Source organism: Chlamydotis macqueenii, chromosome 3, assembly GCF_036417535.1.
Source record: "Chlamydotis macqueenii isolate bChlMac1 chromosome 3, bChlMac1.mat, whole genome shotgun sequence".
NCBI lineage: Eukaryota > Metazoa > Chordata > Aves > Otidiformes > Otididae > Chlamydotis > Chlamydotis macqueenii.
This window is the reverse complement of record NC_141558.1, coordinates 40,439,321-40,460,528: the sequence shown is the minus strand read 5'-3', so window position 1 is coordinate 40,460,528 and position 21,208 is coordinate 40,439,321. Positions and strand designations below refer to the sequence as shown.

General features: G+C 44.9%; 1 protein-coding gene across 3 annotated transcripts in view; it reads left to right on the top strand.

The window, feature by feature from the left end:
* Positions 1 to 21,208, top strand: part of BACH2 (BACH transcriptional regulator 2) — a 190,011-nt gene that overhangs the window by 85,196 nt on the left and 83,607 nt on the right. Inside the window, exons 3-4 of one of the 3 annotated variants that reach the window (XR_015257977.1) lie at positions 216 to 320; positions 11,779 to 11,946. The gene's annotated coding sequence lies outside the window, so the exon portion shown is untranslated. Of the gene's footprint in view, positions 1 to 215; positions 325 to 11,778; positions 11,947 to 21,208 lie in introns of those variants that run through there. The other 2 variants (XR_015257976.1, XM_086743288.1) reach the window with 2 other exon arrangements.

Here is a 21,208-nt window from a genome sequence, read left to right as displayed (position 1 = left end):
TCAAGTGCAGTCGCTCTTGGCTTCAGCACCCTACTTGGGCTTTGACTGCGCCTTGGAGCTCGTTCTTGTAAGCAGGCAGCGCACGTGAAGCTTGGCATGAGAACGTTGCTGAGTCCTGCTACAGCTAGTTTTAACCTGGTTATGATTTTAAAAAGAAAGATGAGTTTATTTGCCTATTTGCTCATAAAGAATTTTGGTTTTATTTCCTTTTCTAGATATAACTGTAGGTGCTGCTTGTATGAAAGAGCTGAGCCACACCACCCAGTAAACTGTCTAGAGCACCAGTTGGCTTGCTTCAAAATTGCTTCCAGGACTGTGCTGTAAGTAAGTATTCGCAAAAGCAGCATGAAATTGTTTCTTCAGTTCGGGGGCATTTTTTAGATGTTTTGATTGTTCCTTATAGTTTCATAGTTTTACTCTAACATAAAGTAGACAGTAGCAATGCATGTGGGACCATGAGCTCTCCCATGTCTGAAGCATAGAGCTGAAGTCCTTTAAAGGCACTTTGCTGACTTACTCTGAAACTCCGTGACACAGAACCTGAACACTTCTGAGAAAAGGCAGCTACATTTAAGCCTAGAAAGAAATAATACAAAATACAAAAAATACAAATACATATTGATCTACTTTGCCATTTGGTCTGTGGCATACATCATGTTTTTGAGTGTTCATCCCTGCCTGCATTTTCACACTTCAGCATTTTAACTATGCCAGTATAGCCCTGCTAGGGCAAATGCTTTGTGGAGATATTCCAGGGGCATAGGCTGTGATCCACCTAGCTTGACTCAAAACATTCCATGGATAGGTGCCCTAACTGGTGAGAAAAGAGCATGATTTGTCTCTTCAAACGTGCTGTGGGTATGGCTAGGGAACCTCAGGAGGCTGCACGTGGCAGTGGATTTGGTCAGCTGCATCTCTCTCCATGATGCATGTGTGTTGATGAAAAAGACCCCATTTTAGGTTAAAAGCCAACTGCATTGAGTATGGCATTGAGAGCATGTTTGCACTTAAAATGAATAACATCATCCCTTGTACACCAAGGAAACCTCATCATGCCATTTATGCAGTTCGTTTTGAAAGCATAATCCATTTGGGGATGTTTGTGACCTGATGTTTTATAGCTGTTTTATTTCTTTTTATATTACCTTCATTCTGCTGCTGCTGATGCAGGTTATGGGAAGTATGATATAAGAAGTATTTATGACTTAAGTGCATTTCCCTTGAAATGACATCTGATAATACAGTCACTTCAGAGAAAAAGAGTGGGAGGGTTAGTGACCTAGGGCTCAAGTCACTTGAAGTTGAGCATATTGTACAGGCTGCTCACACTGCTCAGCACCTTGCAAAATATTCCCTTCAGATTACATTTACTGTATATAAACTAGTTTTAAAATATATGTATTGTATATATACACTAATCTCAAGACCAATTCCTTCAAACCCAGTGGTAGAGCAGTTGAGTCAATCTCTTGGAATAGGTTTCTTGTTTCTGGATTTTTGTTCTGTGCAGACAGCTGACAGGCCTGGGTCACTCTCCAGGTGAGATTGTGCCTGACAAAATTCCTTGTCTCAGCTCTGCCAGGAGTTACCTGCTGGATGCCCTGGCTGCCATTTCGTCCTCAGCAAGTGGGCAGAGAAGGGTGAGGGAATTGCTTGCAAATTTGTTTGTGGCATCCTGCCTGCTTCTGGAACTTATGTCCTGACCCAAGTCACTGCTGCTTTTGTAGAATCAGAGAATTATTTAGGTTGGAAAAGACCTTTAAGATCATCGAGTCCAGCTGTTAACCTAACACTACCAAGTCCACCACTAAACCATGTCCCTAAGCGCCACATCTACACGTCTTTTAAATACCTCCAGGGATGGTGACTCCACCACCTCCCTGGGCAGCCTCTTCCAATGCTTGACAACACTTTCAGTGAAGAAACTTTTCTTAATATCCAATCTAACCCCCCCGCCGAGGGGGGGCCATTTCCTCTTGTCCTATCACAGGTTACTTGGGAGAAGAGACCAACACCAGCCTTGCTGCAGCCTCCTTTCAGGTAGTTGTAGAGAGCAATGAGGTCTCCCCTCAGTCTCCTTTTCTCCAGGCTAAACAACCCCAGTTCCTTCAGCCATTCCTCATAAGCCTTGTTCTCCAGACCCTTCCCCAGCTTCATTGTCCTTTGGACACACTCCAGCACCTCAGTGTCTGTCTTGTAGGAAAGGGTCCAAAACTGAACACAATATTTGAGGTGCAGCCTCACCAGTGCCAAGTACAGGGGGACAGTCATGTCCCTACTCCTGCTGGCCGCACTTTCTATGCGGGAGGAAGGAGCCTGGCTCCTCCAGGGATGACGGGCGCTTCTGGTCCATTCTCACAGGGCACTGCAGCATTGGCCAACTGAAAGCCCTGCTGCCACCTGATCCTGGGCTGGCACCACCGTAGAGTTGCCCATAAGCTTTGTGGCTGTTTGAACAGGAAATTTTTGCTCTATTGTTGTTAGTGCTGGATTTTCATCCAGTTTATGTCATGATGTTTGAATCACTGTGGCACCAGGAGCTGGAGCTATGTTTGTGTTTAATTTACCCTGAGGCATTTGCACTGATTTGGTAGAGCGGGTTCAGACCTGGTGTTGCGGGGCACACACTACTGAGACAATCTCAGTTATGCCACTTCCTTGCAGGATTCACTGTTCCAGCATGGCTTTCTGCCTCATGTCCTTCCAATTTAACTGTATTAGTCTGTTAATGGTGCCAGAAGGCCATATATTTGCTCTCCGTGAAGCCTCAAACAGTAGATGCATGCTTTTAAATAGTTAACTAAACGTTAATTATGAGTCACAAATACTTTTTCCCCAACTATTAAGTAATATCAAACACTGAATTTTTCAATCGGTAATTGTTTTTCCAGCTGCTGAGTGGGACCAAGTATTCAGTATTTTCAGTGGGTTATTTTTGCAGCTGCTCAGCTGCTTTAAACATAAGTCTCATGTGATTTTGTAGGGCTCAACAGCCTTGGATGCACGGTGGGCGCAAGTTACTGAAATCCTGCGGTGGAAGTGGAATGATGACAATCTTCTGATGCACCTTGGTTAGCTGTGGATATTTTGGGCTGCATCCAGATAAGCTGAAAATAGCATCTTGGGCACTTTTGAAAGTTTGTGGTTTTGCAGCATTTTCTCACAGAAGTCTGAAATCTCTTTCTTTCTCACTGTGTTAGTTATTACACAGGTGGAAATTAGCTATTTTTTCCCTCCCAAGATCTTGAGACTTTCTGTAAGGGATTCAGCCAGTGTGAATTATTTTATGAAATAACGGTTTGACTTGTTGCACCTCTTTCCAAGTGGTATAATACCACAGAATTTTGTCTTAGAGATACATATTATGTGCCTTTCACTGGAAGATCTTAAGACATTTTCAAATATCAATTAAACCACAGATCATGATGATAATAGAGGAGACACTGTTCTCACCCACCATGGAGACTACCCTGGCTCTGAGCGCGTTGCTCACGTTTGCCCAATGATTCATTAGCCGAGCCAGTAAAACATTGGAGGCTTACTGGTAGCTGTTCTTCACCCGATTGCTCATTTTGACGTGATGCATAGCAGCATGAGAGCATTGCTTTGGAGCTTACCTTTTTTGTGCATCTCTTTTCTCTGGTTTTCCCACCAGATCTGCTCTGCTGCCTCACAACGCTGCTGTTTGCATAAGCAGTTGCCGTAATTCTTTGAAGCTGTGAATGAGACATCTTCTGAATATCACTGATGTGTTTTGATGAAGTTGTGCATGCAGGGTGCACAAACAAAGGACACTTAACACTAAGTGCTAGAGAGCGTCTGATGTTGGTAGGGGAGAAGACCAAAAAATTGAAGGTTAAGTTCTGTTTAATGTTCAATTGTGTTAATTTTTTAAGCCAAAACAAAAAAGAAGCAGAATAAAAAGCTTCCACAAAGCAGAAGTGTGAGTGAAATGAAACGTAGTGGCTAGACAAATTAAAAAAAAAAAAACCCACATTCATTAAAAAACTCACCAAACTTAAATTTCAAAGCCCCAGTAGAAGAGGTGGTCTGTCAGCCACCCAGCCTGGACTGGGCACCCAACTGGAACTCATGGTCTAAGTTCAGTTCCCTGCCTCAGTGACAGGTTTCCTGAGCGTTCTCAGGCAACCTCCTTCATCTGCCCCACGACCAACTTCCTCATTTGTGCAGCGGAGATCGTCCATCGTGAAGGTGAAGCCTACTGATGCTGCTGAAAGATGTGGATGTTGCAATGGGGAGAGCCAGCCGGGGAATGGAGTGAGAAGGATGCGCTGCCTCGCAGGGGATAATCACCCATGCTGCTTGCATTTCGGCATTCAAGAGCAGAGGAAATGTTTTCCAGATTTAGAAAGGGTTGGGTTTTTTCTTTCAGATTCTTTCAGGCCTGTTTCTCATGGAGTTTGGCTGTTCCAGTGCAGCAGCAGGCATTTGGAGTATTCCCGGTCTCTCGCCTTTCTCCTCTCAGTCTGTCTGCTCATGACTTTGAGTCGTTCCTGTCTGCTCGACACGCACGACCCACACAAACCCAGCGGGATCAGAAACACAGCTTCTGTCTTCTCCCAAGTTATGCGGAGATCTCTTTTGATGTTTAAATACAGTTGTGGGTAAGAAAAAAAAGCAAGAATGCTTGAGCCTGGTCAGAGGGTTACCAAAAGTGACCCTAACTGCTGAGGAAGGTGGTACAGGGAGTGGGCCATCACCTTCCCGGCCCCCTGGCAAGGTGTGTGGTGACACAGCATTGCTGTACCTGCTTGAGGGTATCCAGATAGCCCATCACCATGCTTGGCCTTCAGCTCTTCTGCTACTCCATTCTGCCCCTGAGGAGAAGCACTCTTGGCACTCAGCCCCTCTGCAAATATTCATTTAAGAGATTTTTATATGAATCTCACCCTGTGCCAATGCTAATTCTGAGTAAAGAATGAGAAATGACAAGTCACGTGCCTTTTGATCTGTCCTTTTATCTCCTGTGGGTTCGTAGTTAAACTTTTCTCACCCCTTACAGGAATTATTTTTTGTCTGGGAAGAGGGTGTGGAGCCCCATACACTCTTTCATCTCCAAACATTAGTAATGCTCTTCTCCAGCCAGTGATGAGATCTTGAAAGTACAGACAGCTTCACATTCAGACCAGACATTCTGCTTGATGCTGCTACAACAGCTCTTGCTGTTTCCTGTCCTCCCACCTTCTTATTGCCTTCCCTTTTTTTTTGGTCTTCGTTTCACAAACCTTCCTTTGACCTGACCCTCCACTTTCTCCAAGCTGCCAGGCTTAATTGGAGATCCTTCTCTTTGGGACCTGTGTAGTCCTCTCATCTGTGACATATTTCAGTCCTCCTCCTCCTCCTCCCGTGGCCACAGAAGCACTTCCCCAGCCTTACCCTGAGATCCATACTCACCTGGACGTCTTTCTGCCACTGATATTCTTTATCCTGGCCCTGTCATTAGAAGTTTCTTTTCAGTCATGACTCACATCTGATGAGATACAGAAGGGACACAGGATCTGCTGTTCCCTCACAGGCCTTCCCTCCTCTGCTTGTTTCTTACTCCCAAATGGCAGCCAGTCTTTGTCTCAGGAAGGTTGACTTTTCTTCGGTTCTTCTTCACCAGTTTTCCATCTCTCCTCATTCATGAAACAGTTTGGTTTGGTCTGGTTCTAGTTTCTGTTTTGGACCCTGGTTTACGGCAGCAAACGGCAGCCTAAATTCTGAGCCCGGGTGCTGAATGGGGGTCAGACCAGAGGTCCGCCAGCCCTGCCTCCAACCGTGGCCAGGAGTGAACATCCATGGAGAGCGCGTGAGAAGGCAGAAGGCAGATGTGGGTAGTACAGGCACTGCAGGGATGCACTGGAGGGGCTGTGATGGTCCAGCCTTGGTGGACCTGGGAGCAGCCCCATTGATTTTCGTTGAGTTACTGACATTTTAGATGAATAAAGAGCCCACTTCTCTCTTGGAGAGATCCACTGCAGCTCCAGGTTGACTGCTGTGTCTAATCCAAACCTCTAAGTATGAGGACTTTTAATTGCAGGAAAAGTGATGTCTCCTCCCTTCCGAGGCTGGTTAGCCCAGAGTCCTCTGCCGTGAGAAAACATGGGTGGTTTGAGACGTGGTGCTGCTGACACTGAGTGTCCCCTCTCTGCCCGCAATGCTCATCCCTTGTCACCACTGGTAAAACCGGGAATTCAGTCTGCTTATAGCTCTAAAGGACTGGTGTTTGAAAATACAGGAACTGCTTAGTTGTCTGTTACTGTTTCAGCCTCGTGCCAAGCTACAAGTAATGAGTTATTGAGCTATAATTTAGTTTTATACCAAAGAAGTGATTCTCCTGCTGCAAATCAGGAAGGCTATTTAGTGCAGCGTAATTGACTTTAGCTGTAAGGTTCAATATACTTATCTAGGATTACAGTTCAATACAATCTAATTGCGCTGACAGCAACCAGAATTGTAGAAACACCCAGGGACTGTTTTCTGCCGTTCCCATGGACAAGCTGAGTTGGATGTCTTCTGATCCTTACGGTCTGGGTTACGCTGCTGCTTGATGTGTGCCTTGGCAGGAGCGGCTTGAGGTGGCACCGTTTGACGCGGGGAGGTGAAGCCAAGCAGCTGAAGTGATGGGGAGCCTTCTTCAGTCAGTTTTACATGAGTGACTCTCTCATTTCAGTGTGCCCTGCCGGTGTCTCGCTGGGGGAACGGGGAAGTAAGCTGTGTCTGGTTTCATTATGATGGTGATGGTAATAGGATCCACGAGGTATATGAGATTTAAAGCCCTATAACATTGCAGGCCAAATGGTGCACAGAGGACAAAATCTGAAACCAGTTCAGTGCCTAAACATCCTTTTGTCTTGCCTCACCCAGTGTAGAAATAAATACGGGAAAACAAATATTTATTCAGAATTTCCTCTCACTATTTCCCAAGTAGGAAGCTGTGTTAAGCTGATTTCTACATAGAAACATTCACTGGCCATCGTACGTTGGCTTTTATAACTCTGTGCCGTAATTGTGGAGAGCCTTTTCACCCAAGTATTCGTTAATGCATTTTTCATCAGCCACTCTCAACAAATGGCAAAGCATTAGGATTTAATTTTGACTTGCAGAGCTTCAGGAAAAAAGTACCGATTTTTGCACTGGGACAAGGACACTGGCACAGGCAACGAGTAATTTGGGATGATGGCTGAACAGACAGTGTACCAAATGCTCTTGTCACATGCTGAGGCACAAACTTTGTTATTCTTTCCTCGCAGAGATACGTCCCAGACCACAGCCTTTGATCCAAACGTGAGCTTATGTCAGTAGGTGAGCTCACCTACTGCTGTGCTTATTTTCTCCATTATTTCTTCCAAGTCTTAATTACCCTGCTGCAAGCAGGAGAGGAAGAACATATTTTCAGACCAGACTAACAGATTTAGCTGGTTCTGGTACATTGACTTCATAAGCAATAAAATATATAAGATTGCTTGGTGTGGCATGTGCTGTACTAATCACTCTATATGCAGCTGCCTATTTTTCACATCGTTTTAAACAAATACCAGGACTACAGAGAATAATAGAACAAAATAATCAAGGCAGAACTGGTAGGTTTTGTAGTATGAGTTAAATCAAAAAAAAACCTCCAAAAGCCATGTGAATTGGAAGAGAGACTCTTTTAGGTAGCGAAGTTAAGCTGTCATTACTGGATGCAGAGAACATTTATTCTTACAGGAACAAACGGTGAGTGTGGATGGTGCTGGACATCCTTGAAGCGGGCATAGCCACAGTTTAAGAGCAGCAAAGGGAGCTTGCTAAGAAAAGAATTATTTTTATCTGGTTATGGAGTTGACTTTGATTCTGGCCTAATGCATGCTGGTTCTTACTACTGCTTTGGGTGATAGTTAACTGGGATGGTGACCATACTGATATTAAACTTCTGTTTTCAGATGACATGAAACTGAAGAAGAAAGTCATGTAGTGCCCAAGTTTTCTGTTTGAGTTGAGCTGTTACGGAGAACTAGATAGACATTTAAAATGCAATCTTTGCTGGTTTAGCTAACTTTCTTTATGAGGTGATGAACCCTGTTTTGCTTTGTTTCCCATGCCTTTATTTTTTTCATCGTGACATTCAAGAGTTGGTGCAAAATTATCTGAAAAGCAAATACAAGTGGCACTTCAAGTTTTGTCCACTTAGCTTTCATCAAAGCACTAAAGTACATTCTGTCATGACCTGCTAGTATGCAGCGCCAGACGGCAAATGGTTTGTTAGTGTTGGCAATGCTTTCATGAAGCCAAATACGGTTCTTTCACTTGCTGACTTGAGAGTGCAAAGTGCTTTTATTTCCCATTCAGTTTTTCTCTGCTTCCTCCGTTTTCATATTGCCACCTTTGTACCTTGGAATAATCAAACTTCATAGAGTTTATAAAAGTCGCAGTCGAAAGCATGTGCTATCCTAGATCAGGCAGATAAAACCAGTGCTAAGTGCAGTCTCTTCTTAAATCTAACCAAAATATTTCCTCATATTTTAGGAGTGTGGCTGGCTGTTTCTCTCTAAAATAGCTGAAGCGGGTAAAAGTGTTGCTCAGCAAAATATAAGATTCCCCAAAAATGTTGCAAGGCTGATGATACTCATTGGATTCTCTGCTGAAGAGAATTCTTCATCTCTTCTCTGCTGAAGCGATTCTCTGGTGGACGAGAAGCTCAACATGAGCAGGCAATGCGCCCTTGCGGCCCAGAAGGCCAACCTCATCCTGGGCTGCATCAAGAGAAGTGTGGCCAGCAGGTTGAGGGAGGTGATTCTCCCCAGTTCTGGAACTCCCAACACAAGAAGGACATGGACCAGTTGGAGAAGGTCCAGAGGAGGGCCACAAAGATGATAAAAGGGCTGGAGCACCTTTCCTAAGAGGACAGGCTGAGAGAGTTGGGGCAGTTCAGCCTGGAGAAGAGGAGGCTCCGGGGAGACCTGATAGCCGTCTTCCAGTACCTCAAGGGGGCCTACAAAAAAGATGGGGAGAGACTGTTCAGTAGGGCCTGTTGCGATAGGACAAGGAGTAATGGTTTTAAAATAGTCAGGGGTAGATTTAGATTAGATATTAGGAAAAAATTTTTTACAATGAGGGTTGTAGAACACTGGAACAGGTTGCCCAGAGAGGTGGTGGAAGCCCCATCCCTGGAAACATTCAAGGCCAGGCTGGATGAGGCTCTGAGCAACCTGACCTAGTCAGGGATGTCCCTGCTCCTTGCAGGGGGGTTGGACTAGATGACCTTTGAAGGTCCCTTCCAACCCTAATCATTCTATGATTCTATGAATAGAGCTAAAGCTGTATGGTTCTGGACATTATTTTTAAATCACAGTTGAGATGACATCTTGTTTAGTATTGTCATAGATTTGCTTCATAAGGGCAACTCTTTAGTCATTTCTCATTTCAAAAGAGCTGTGTAAGTTGCTGGCATGAAGATTTTTTTGTCATTGAAAAGTGAGGTTCATTTAAATCCACTTCTGCCCCATTCAAAGGAGACAGAGTACAATATCTTGCACATACTTCTAAGTATTAGTTTTATGTCCAACTATCTACCACAGTTAGGGAAATAAAATCTGTCATCTTCAGCCGCTAAATAATTTTATTTTCCCTTTTTATGCTATTTGTTTAATAATTTCTTTTTCTCCACAGCTTTGGATTTTGTCTGTCTTCTTATTTTAAAATCTACCCTTGTACTACTCTCTACTAGTACTCAGTGTTTAGATGGGTCCTCCTCCATCTTCTCCAAAGTATTATCGAGGTTTTCGTCCGTCGTAGTTCAGCCCCGATTGGGACCAGACTACGCAGTCTCTCTCTCGCTCCCCTCACCCTCCGAGAGAATAGGAGGAGATGATATAAGGAAAACGGCTCGAGGTTTGAGATAAGGACGGGGAGAAATCCTTAAAGTTACCATTACGGGCAAAACAGACTCGACTTGGGGAAAACTATTCATTTATTTCTAAAATTAGCAGGAGAATGAGAGAGGGAACAAGATAACCTCCCCCCACCCCTCCCTCTTCCCAGGCTTAACATTATCTATACTACCTCCCCTCCCGAGTGGCACAGGGCGGGGAAAGGGAATGGGGGTCGCGGTCAGTTCATCACGTGTTGTTTTACGCCGCTGTGTCATCGTCGGGGGAAGAACTCCTCGCATTCCTTCTCTGCTCCAGCGTGGGGTCCCTCCCACGGGCCACAGTCCTTCGTGAAACTGCTCCGGCGTGGGTCATCTCTTCCACGGGGTGCAGTCCCTCTAGAACAGCTGTCCCAGTGGGCCCTCCACGGGCCACAGCCTCCTTCAGGCCTCCACCTGCTCCGGCGTGGGGTCCTCCACGGGCTGCAGGTGAATATCTGCCCCTCCGTGGACCTCCATGGGCTGCAGGGGGACAACCTGCTCCACCATGGTCATCACCACAGGCTGCAGAGGAATCTTGGCCAGGAGCCGCGTTACTCCTCCCCCTCCTTCTGAACTGACCTTGGCGTCTGCAGCCGTTCCTCACAACAGGCTGGTAGATGTCTCTCAGGATCTTTTTTACATCTTATTCACTTCTCATCTCCTCTCCACTTCTTGCAGCCAGGCTGGGCCGAGTTGGGCCCAGTCGGCTGCCCAGCAGGAGGCCAGAGGGTGAGGCCTGCAAGGCCCATGAGGCTCGCGCCTCCCCCTCTCTGCCCCCCGCTCAGCTGCTTCACATCTCCTCCTTTTTTTTTCTGTTTTCCCCTACTTAAATATGTTATCACAGAGGCGTTATCACGGGACATTTTGCTACCAATAGGCTTGGCCTTGGCCAGCAGCGGGTCTGCCCTAGGCCCGGCCGAGTCCACTGAACAAAGGGGAGCAACTTCTAGCAGTTTCCTACAGAAGCTACCACCTTAGGCCCCCCCTCACTAACAAAACCAGAACATCCTCCTCTCTCCATGCCTTGTTTTTAAGAATTAGTAGCGTGCTGTCTAATCCGTGAGTTACTGATGTAAGCTGAGAGCTGTGTCTCCAACAGTGCTGCTGATGTACTCTAGTTGCTGGTGGGCACTCTGTCTGCAGTACCAGGCTGGAGTTACTGCCAGGCAAAACACAAAAACTGGACATCACATCAGCTCCACGGTACTGGCAGTTTCGGTCTACAGACAAAGGCTGACATAGACATGGCCGTTAATTTTTCACCTATCCAGGGAAATACTTCTAATAAGATCATGTATTTGCTGCTAAATGTTTCAAATGTTGTCCCCTTAATCTATAAATTATTGGTCCATTTAACAGGGCTCTGTGTTCAGTCCCAGCCCTGACACCTGGGTGGTACCCACTGAGCCTGGTGCTCCTGCCCCAGTCATCTCCTCTTTGTTTTCATGCTGATGGGGTAGCCTAGTCCTCTTTCTGTTAAAGTCTTACACCTGTTTTTCCCTTTAGTTTATTCTTTTTTTCCCTAACGATGTTACTATTCCAGAGTACATTCCCTGGCAGAAGACATCGTATGACTGTCTTGCATCACCCTTATCCTCGTAGTAGCAACCACCCTGTTTTGTGTCACTTTTTCTTCAGAAAACACCGCTAGAGGCAGTTGCAGCCTTACTTGATCTTTCCCTGTTTAGAAGATGTGAAAATAATAAATGAATCGTTTTGGGGAGGTGTGACCTGAGGGATGCAAGAGCGTGGGAGTGTTTGTTTGTTGAAAGCATCAGGAGCGGAATGACTCCGTTATCGGAGTACCGGTGTTGAAAGGTGGGAAATCAGCGTGTTCTGAGGTTTACTGAACCTTGATTCTTCTCCTATTTGTCTCTTCCCAGAAGGTACTTCATTTTGGAAGAGCACAGGAAGAGGGGAGAAAAGCAGCTCTGAAATTCCGAGGATTTCCTTTGGGGGAGAGATCCCTCAGGGGAAGGAGGGAACTCTCTAACAATCTTTGCAGCACTTAATCCCAAGAAAATGCAATAAAATCAGTGCTTCCACTGAGAGTTGGCAGCGTATTTTTTCCGTAACAAGACCCAGTTTTGGTTTCTTTGTAGTACAGTCTGATGCAGATTGTACCAAGTTGACTGAGGAGAGCGACATCGGTTTTTTATAAATGTTTCTCGTGATTTGGCAAATACAAACACTCCTGGACAGGCGGCTTGTTTACATAAGAAATCTATTTTTTTCATTAAAAAAAAAAACCAACAAAAAACACACAAACACAAAGCAGCATTCAGATCAGTCATTCTGATCAAGGCAGTGTCAATTATTAGGTTGTAAAGGGAACTGATGACTCAACTTAGGCACAGCGCTGCAGCGGTCTCCGATTTTCGGTTTCGTAACAGATTCTTTTCAGGAATGCTTTTCATTCATACTCAACAGTTAAACGTGTGTCTGGGAGCGTGTATCATTTTGTGATCGGGATGCGAGAGACCAATTTCACCATGCTCTGGGCGGCTGTGCAGAATTTGGGAGGCATCCTCATACCTTGGTGGAATCCCTAGTGGGAGAGAGGTCTGCTCTAACCCGTTGCATCGAATGCCTGGACCATACCCGCACGCCACCAGTGTTGTCGGTCACCACGTTAAGTTTATAGATAAGTTCGCATCAATAAAATTGAAAAGCACTTTGATTCAGAAAGCGAAATGTTTTGATCAGATCCCATGCTTAGTAATTCCAGCGAGCGCACTTGTTAAAACGGGTGAGTCAGAAATGGAAATGCAAAGCATTTCTCTGAACGGTGGCCGGAAATTAGCTCTGAAAACTGAAACAAAGCCCAGACCACAGTTTTATCTATTTACCTAACAATTTTAGATCTGCGAAAATCCCTTTGTCGTTGGTTGACATTTTGAGTCCTGTCTTGCAGCACCGGTGTGATCTGTAGGCTGGATGATCAACCATGTCAGGACTGTCTAATGTGTCTTGATTTTTTGGTTTAAAAAAATGAGGTCTTTGTAAGTGGCTTCATTGTCTGTGGTGCTGCCTGATTCTGTCACGGCGTGTGGTAGAAGTTGGTGTAAGTATTAGGCAGGACAAGATGTTGTGATATTTGAGGTTGTGCAATAGCAAGGAGGAAGAAGTCCAAGGGAGTTGAGTGGTATCACTCAACTGCTTATTACCCAACGCATGGGTTATATCTGTACGGCACATGGGGTCATCGGACTGCTCTGGCACCAAGCATTCATTGGTTTGGAGCTGGTTACTTCCCAGCTTAGCACGAGGAGGCCATGGTGGTGACGGCCCCTTGGTTTGTAAGGACATAGCCCTCTGTCCGTGGAGAGAGAGCAGAGGGAGGTCATGAGCGTTTTGATGTTAGTAGACGTGGTCTTGCTGCAAAAAAAAACCTTAAAAATCAGCATATTTGGTGATAGATAGCAGCATTCTGGTCCTTGTCCTGCACCCAAAAAGTTGTTGCTTTCTTCTCTCCTGGCATCTGAGTACCTGCTGCTCAACCTTGAGAGTGAGTCTGGATGCTTTGGACTTGTTGCATGGCCATGGAAAACGCAAGGACAGCTTTCCTAGCAGATGTTGCATGATCTGGGGCCTGCAAATGTAAATCACGGTGGAGGACAAAGTAATATATGTGTTTAAGGGACTTGCAATTCCCATGGCAAGGCTGGTGAAGTAGCTGCTTGTTTCAAAGAGAAGACAGTCTGGGTGATTTTTCTTAATTACTGTTTATCTAAATAAATAAATAATGCATATTCATGGCTTTAACTGAAGTAACTCGTGTTGAAATGTTTACCTCTCCTGAGAATAATTATTTGGGGGATGGGGGGGCAGCAATTAATAATAAAACATTTAGACAAGATTACAGAATGCTCTGATTGGAATAGTAAACATAATGCTAGAAATAAAAGCAAATACACAGAGCTGTCTTGAATTAAAAAAAAAATACTGTGCTATCTGAAGAAATGCCTTGAGCAGTTTGGGTGAAGTGTCTGTGGTCTTGGAGCTCTTCAATATCACAAGGAGGTTTCTTCAGTGTAAAGTTAGATTTGTTGGTAGGTTCTCCCTCAATTCCAGTCCAGAAAAAAACTGACACAAGTATTGGCATTCACACAGATTGGTGTGGCAGCTGTAATACCCGTCAGCACTGCTTTGAGGCTGGTGTGCATTGACTCTCAAACTGAGTGACAGAGAGTATTTCAACTGTTTATATCAGTAGTAAACAAAACCTTCGTTTGTGTTGTGAACTTTCCTCCCCACACCCCCCGTCCATTTTGTACAGTCCTTTGAATGAAATTCTTTGCTCAGCTGAGAGTTTGAAATTTGGACCCATCTTTTCATGTCTTTTGGCTATGGTTCCTTATCTAGTTAATCAGCTCAAAGAGAGCCAGCGATGTGTTCAAAGATTTCTGTGACAGCTGCATACCATTAGGCTGAATGATTAAAAAAAAAAACCCCGTAATTGTAGTTCAGCACAGTAAATACAGATTGGTCTTTCTGTTTAACATATGATAGCAAGGGAACTGAGCCTTGGACAAGAGAGCTGCTGCTTAACCCCGTGCAGACGAAGCTTGTGGGGATGGTGGAGCTGATCTGCTTACCCCCGTAGCCTGAACCTACCTCCAGCTCTTTTGGACCAACAGGGGAGTGCAGTCGAGCAATGGGATGTATCTGCCCTTTTGCACCACATTGGGGGTAAAAAAGAGAATGGGCAAGAAGTAATTAGGAGCACCAGGGCAGCCTGTGGGGACCATAGCCTCAGAGCTCCTGGTGCGAACGAGGTGGGCTCTCCTTGCTCACCAAGGCATCTCTGGGCCAGCCTTAGAGCAGCAAGCTGCTATTAACTCCAGGCCATTCTCTTAGCTTGAGCATCTTTGGGGATCAAGGCTTCCAGACCTGTTCTAGACGAAATTGGTCCCTTCTGAGGTAGCGTCAGAAGTGCCGGCGGTGCTTGCCAGCACCTTGCGTGCCCAGCGTGCTGCTGGCATATGTCCCCTGGATACCCTCTCATCTAGAAACCGAAAAGCAGCTTTTCTTTGACTGGAAGTGCGGTCTGATTGGTTGATGTGGTGAATCCACGTCTGTCACTAGTGGAAGTCCCTGGCCCTGCTCTGAAACAGAGCAAGATGTCGAGGAACAAGCGCTGGTAGATGGGCAGCCTTGTTCCCAGCAGAGGTGGTGGGAACACCCTATTGACTTTAGTCCTTGTGAGGAAAGCTCCACAGCTGCTTCTGGCTGATGAATTTCCTCGACCACATTCTCTTTCTCTTCTTCAGTGGGTCGGCCTTTTCCCTGACTGAAATGCCTGCTCTGCAGGATCTCTGAGCAGTGTCCGTACCCCAGAAAACGAGGGTGCTAATGGTGGGACAAGGTGTCTTGTTAGTCTGTCTCCCCTGTAGCAGAGGGGCTGATTTTATAAGCATGGTGCATTTTCCCCATTGAAAAAATCTTTCTGGATTCACCTCAGAAAGATTTCTGTGGAGCAGAAATATCCATCTCCACCTTTTTTTTTTTTTTTTTTAATAAGGGTTTCTGGGAGTTTCAGCCCTCCACCTCCCAGTGAAGCCAGTGGCAGCAAGGCAGCCAGAACCTCACGGGGTGTTTTGCAGGTTGAGAATGCACTGCACACGCGGAGTGCACAGCACAGTAAACCCAGTATCAGCTCGCAACTAATTATCTGTGTATAAAAATTCCCCTGCTCACCGTTTTGCCGTTAGAGGCTCGCTGGTAAGATTTATGACTCTGGCTAAAATGAAGTACCATTTCCTTTTTCTCAGCATTACTGTGCGTGGCCTCTCTGGCTTTTCTTGTTAAACAGGGAACGTATTTTTGAAGCTCTTTCCCATCACAATTCTGCCTTTCTCTTTTTCTGTTTTGTTACGACCAGTGAAGATAACTGACAAAACATTTTCAGGTCTTTCAACTTTCCCCTGCTTGGTGTGAAGGTGAAAATGGAGAAGCAAAGAGGCAGCTCCTTCGCAGGAGGTGCAGCGTTGGCCCACTCTCAGCCCCACCACAGCTCGCGCAGGCTCGTGGTAGACGCGTGCCTCCATCAGCATGGGCTCCCTCTTCATAGTTTGATGCACAACTGTTGCGTTCAGCATTTACATGAGCTAAAGGATAATTCCTTCACTTCATGCTGGAGCCTGGGGAATCAGCTCCACAGCTCTGAGAAAGGCTCTATTTCTCCTGCCCTCATGTTGCAGACGTATATCCTCATTTCACAGGCTGATGAAAATGAGACCACTGACTGAACTTTCTGAACTGGCAAATGCATCGCTGACTTCACCCTGCTCTGAAATTACCTGAAAATTAGTTTGTCTGACGTTGTGAGACGGTAGGGGTTTTTTCTGAGTACAGAGGGAAAAAAGGAGCAATGTTGAGCTGCTGCCATCTCTCCCAGTCACAGTTAGATGTAGTTATTTTTGTATTAGAGCTTGGAGGAAAACCAGTAGAGATTCCAGATAAACCTTCCCAAAAAAAAAAAAAACAATTTTTGTTAATACTTAAATATTGTTCATCTTTTACAGTGTTTACTTATCTGTTTCCCACATGCTGAACCTTATGGGGAGTTTTTGTGGTTGACTGTGGCCCGTTCTTTCGTTCTGTATGTTAACTGTTTTCTTGATTTGCATTTTTAAAAGAAATCAGCAGTAAAAGTCTGACTGTGATAATCAATCAATATGGGAGCATTTCAGCAGGGCAGGCATGCGTTCTTGTGGTTCACGTGCGTTCGGGCAGGAGTCCTGGAGCATAAAGCCAGTGAGCTTGCTTCATTTCGTGCAGCCCTGGGAAGCATCCTTACCCGAGAGAACCAGCGCTGGCTAATCCAGTGTTGTCTTCCAAGAGGGCAGGCTCCAGGACAGTGATTTCATCCTTGTCACTGGACCAACTTATTTTCTCCTGTTTGTGTGTGTGTATTAACCAAAATCTCTAGTACTTAAGGAGAAATATGCCAGGTGTCTGACTTTTCATCGGATCTGGAACAAAATATCAGGCGTGACTTTTGCTGTGTATTGGTTTTACTGCGTGGGGCATAAATATTCAGGTTGTGTCATTTGGTAATATTGGTATGTGGGGGTCTTTCACAGCGTATATTAACTTTCCTTTTACATCTACCCATTCTTTCATTAGTCATACCACAAGATACAGTAAGAAGATATAAGAAACTGTGTCTTTATTTTTAAAATTGAGTGTATTCCAGTGATAAAGTCATTTGGATTTGACATTAAAAGATTTACAGGTTCCTGCAGTGATACTCTTGAACTAGTCTCCCACCTCTCCTAGCCCAGCCTGGTTGATGTGTCACAGAGTCAACTGCGTTGCCAAGAGGGGGTGGAAAATTTCCCCCATGCACATCTGCCAGCTTCTCTGAGGGTTTTCCATTTAAGCCCAGTTGGTGCTGTTAAGCGTAGTTGGGGAAAATCCAGTTTGCAGACCCTGGAGCACTTTCCTGGCCAGCGCAGGGCAGCAGCAGCAGCTGCCTTCCCCTTCAGTCAGTCAGCGACGGTTATCTTGCTGCTTCTCCTGACAACTTCAGTCGTGGTTTCTAGCCAGACTGATTCCTCACGTGGTTTTGCCATTATCTGAACAAACAGCTCAATCTCATCTCCGCTGACTGTTGGCACCACTTGCCCAGATAGAGACACACCGCAGAGCCGGTCCTCTTCATCCTGGGTGGGTAGACCTCCTTGCTTCTGGTCCACACCTCCTTGGTTGTGGTGGTCTTCTGCATCCCCCCTCTGAGCACTGGGAAAGAAGCTGCTGTGCCCTTCGGACTCCTGTTTCTGGCTGCCTCTGGCCGAACAGTGCACGTGAGCACAAGCAGGAGTGATGGATGAGCGCATTGCTTCTCTTTGGAAGAACCGAGCAGGTTATTAGTAGGAAATTAAATGCACTGATAGTGAAGCCAGGCTGTGCATCTTTTCTGACATAGGTATTGATATTATCTGGGGTTTAATTTCTAAATTTCAATGAGAGATCCTGTACTAGATGTCAGGAGCACTGCAAATGCCTTCTCAGCCTCAGGCGATCCTTCAAGCAGTTGCAAGTTACAAGTGTTCCAATGAAGCTGTTTCAACCAGAAAGAAATATTCTTTGGCTTCACTCAAAACCACACCAAACATAAAGATAATCTGTGATGGTATTGCATGTAACAGACTGGGATCCTTGACATCACTGGGACAAATTTCTGCACACGTTTGTGTTAGCGTTGCACTCCACCAAGTGAGGTGTCGCTTCAGAAAACACCAGCTCTGTTTGCACATCTGTGCTCACTTCTTCCTGCTTGCTGGTGCGCAGCCTTCCTTAATTTTTTTTTTCTCCTGTTTGTATCTGTGAGAAGCTCACCAACTCATCGTGTGGGTTCATTTTACTTGACTCTAATTTTACGCACCCACTGTGAACATTGGTCTGTTTGCTAACCCCACTTTGTATTTTTTGCTCGCCTCCCTCATTGTCTGCCCAACTTCTCTGGTTTTCTTGAGCATGATTACACGGTTTGCTGTGTTTGAAACATCTTTCATGCTAACCGGAGTGATCCCCAGGTACATTCATCATGCTCTTCTCAAATCATTTCTTGGTTTGTTCATTGCAAACTGAGGAACATAGCAGTTTTTTTCCTCCTAAGCATCAAAGCTGTCATTATTTTACATTAACAACAAAACCTCGCTTTGAAATGCATCCTCCAGAAATCCAAGCTGGAATATGTTTTCTTGAAGTAAATACTTTTTTAGCTTCCTTCTTCCTTCTGCCAGTTGTGGTGTCTGGTGCATTCTCCTTTACGTTTGCATTCTTCTGTGCTAACTTCAGCCAGCAAACAGTACTAGAAGCCCTCAGAAAAGGGAAAAAAGGGTAACCTGGTTAAAAAATGTAGAAGAGGTTGTTAAACAATGTCAGCTTGGGGAAAAAACAAAAAGTTTATACTGTCTGTTTTGGACTATTGTTATTTTTCTGTCTTTCTATGCAGGTGTGAAGGAGGATGCCTCTTTTTAAAATATAGGTTCCTTGCACCTCCCATGGCTCCAGGAACTGGGTCTTCAAGATGAGCAATGGGTTTGTGACCTCTCATGATCCTGTAACTGGTTGTCCACATATGTAGGTCTGTGCTGACAGCTGAGACCTTGATATGAGCAAGCCATGGAGTGGAGAGTGCATCTTCCCCTGCCTAGGATCCAGCTCTTCCCATGCTCTAAACCTGACTGGTCAGCTTGTTAAAATACTGAGACTCCTCCTCAGTAGATGCACCATTGGCTCTTCATTTTTGAATAAGCTCAGTTTTCCTGTGTTCCTTGTAAGTTTACAGCTGTAGCAACAGTTCTGCTTTTAATAATTTTCCTGTTTCAGAAAGAAAGTTCTTTTATCGAATGGAAAGCATGAAGAAGCCCTCGTGTTGAGCGTAGGCGGGGGGTTAGGTTTCATTCTACCCTAAGCTGACCCCTGGGCAGAGAGATTCCTGCTTTCATGTTTCAGATCATGTGTAAAACCTGATGCTGGCTGGATCATCCCGCGTAGGGCAAGAATATCTAGGGAACATGGGGCAAGATACAGAGTGAGACATTTGCAGAAGGGAATGAAATGTTTGGGATGCAGCCTCATGCTTTCTACAGCAGTGAACATCAATCACACCTTCTCAGAAAAGCATAGCACTGAGATTCTTCCTCCCCTCATTTTTTTTCTTGTTTCCCTGTTCCCCACTTCTGTTTATTCTCCTTTCCTTCTGATATGCTGTAGCAAGTGCAGTTTGAGCTCAGAAAACTAACTTGTCCTTGAAAAAACAGAGCCTTCCCTGGTTTTATTCCTTTGGCCGTTGAGTAAGCAACAGTTATTTTTGTTCTACCGGTGATTTATGACTGAACAGATTTGGAGTTTATATTTTTAGTTTTATAGGCAATTTAGATAATGTATATTTGCGACCATAAATACTTGGTCCTCTTACAGTCTATCAGTGAATGTTATGCCCAGTTGGAGAAAACTGTATAAACTAAAGAGACACAAGCATTGTGTTCCTAGGGTGGCCTCATGATTCTTTTCAAGTACCCATACCTTAAAGGTAGCAGTATTTTGAGCATCTGTTGGTAAATCATCTAGGAGGGTGCCATCCAGAAGAAATAACCTACTCTTCATAAGTGATCCTGTTCTCTACAAGGCTTGGAGTAAAATGCTGTAACATCAGTGCTCAACAAGTGTTGGACTTTTTTTACCAGGAACTGCATATTTGTAAAGACCAACAACCAAACCTCTTTCATTTGCACTGCTTTGTGTTAGTTTTTGGGTTTTTTATGGAGTCAGGAGACATTTCTTGAGAAAGCAGCAGTTTTTACTGAAGAGTTCATTTTGCAGGTTTCAGAAAAATAATAGTAGTTTTAAAAAAAATCTAAACTTCTGAGGTTTATTTTCCTCTCCCTCACCTCCGTCTTTGTTTAGCTTTAGGTTGTGGTAATTCTGCAGGTACTGCCCTTGCAGTGATCCTGAGCAGACAGATACATGCCACTGCTTGTACTGCTGCTGTCCCCATCTGTTCAAAAGAAAATCCTCTTCCTTTCCACTCCTGATTCTCCAACGTTATTCAAGTAAACACTAGTTAAGCATTCAGATTTTTTTTTTTTTTTTGCAGGAAAACAGTAAAGTGTTGGGCACTGGCAACTTGAAAACTTAAATTTGAAAATCCCTCTAACTTAAAACTAATTACTTCTCCTTGCACAAGTGTTTCCTTCCCACCCTTCTCCCCAGCCACTTCAGAGCATGACCACTTCCTTGGTAGATGGAGGAAGCCTTTTCAGAGTCAGCTGGGACTGGGTGTTGAGTGGGATCTGGGCTGTACGGGGATGCTGGGACTTGGGTGCTGGGTGGTTCACCCCCGCTTCCAGCCCCTTGGCCCCAGCTCTGCTCTCAGCAGCCCTCCCCATCCCAAAGTGCCTCTCCTCCGGGGACTGAGCCCCAGACCTCTTGCACAGTGGAGGCAGCACGATGAATTTGTTGTGGGCACATGAACCTTTTACTCCCTCTCCAATTTTCTCTTGACGTGGACTGGTGTCATAGGTAGCTTAGCGTTAGAGTGGATGGAGGAATATGACACACTTTGCATTAACCTGGGGATACCGAACCACACTGACGGTGTTTCTTTGCTGAAGCTCCCCAGAATAAAGTGGAAACAGAAGAACAAATTTGATTTTCCTAACTTAATTTCCTGGATAAAATCAAACTGAAGCTTTGACAAAGGCCAGTATTAATTGTTATTCAAAGTCTGTTAGATAATTTTGCTGGTTTTGTGGGAACACATTTGGGCTGTGATGCACAGTTTCACAGAACCACAGA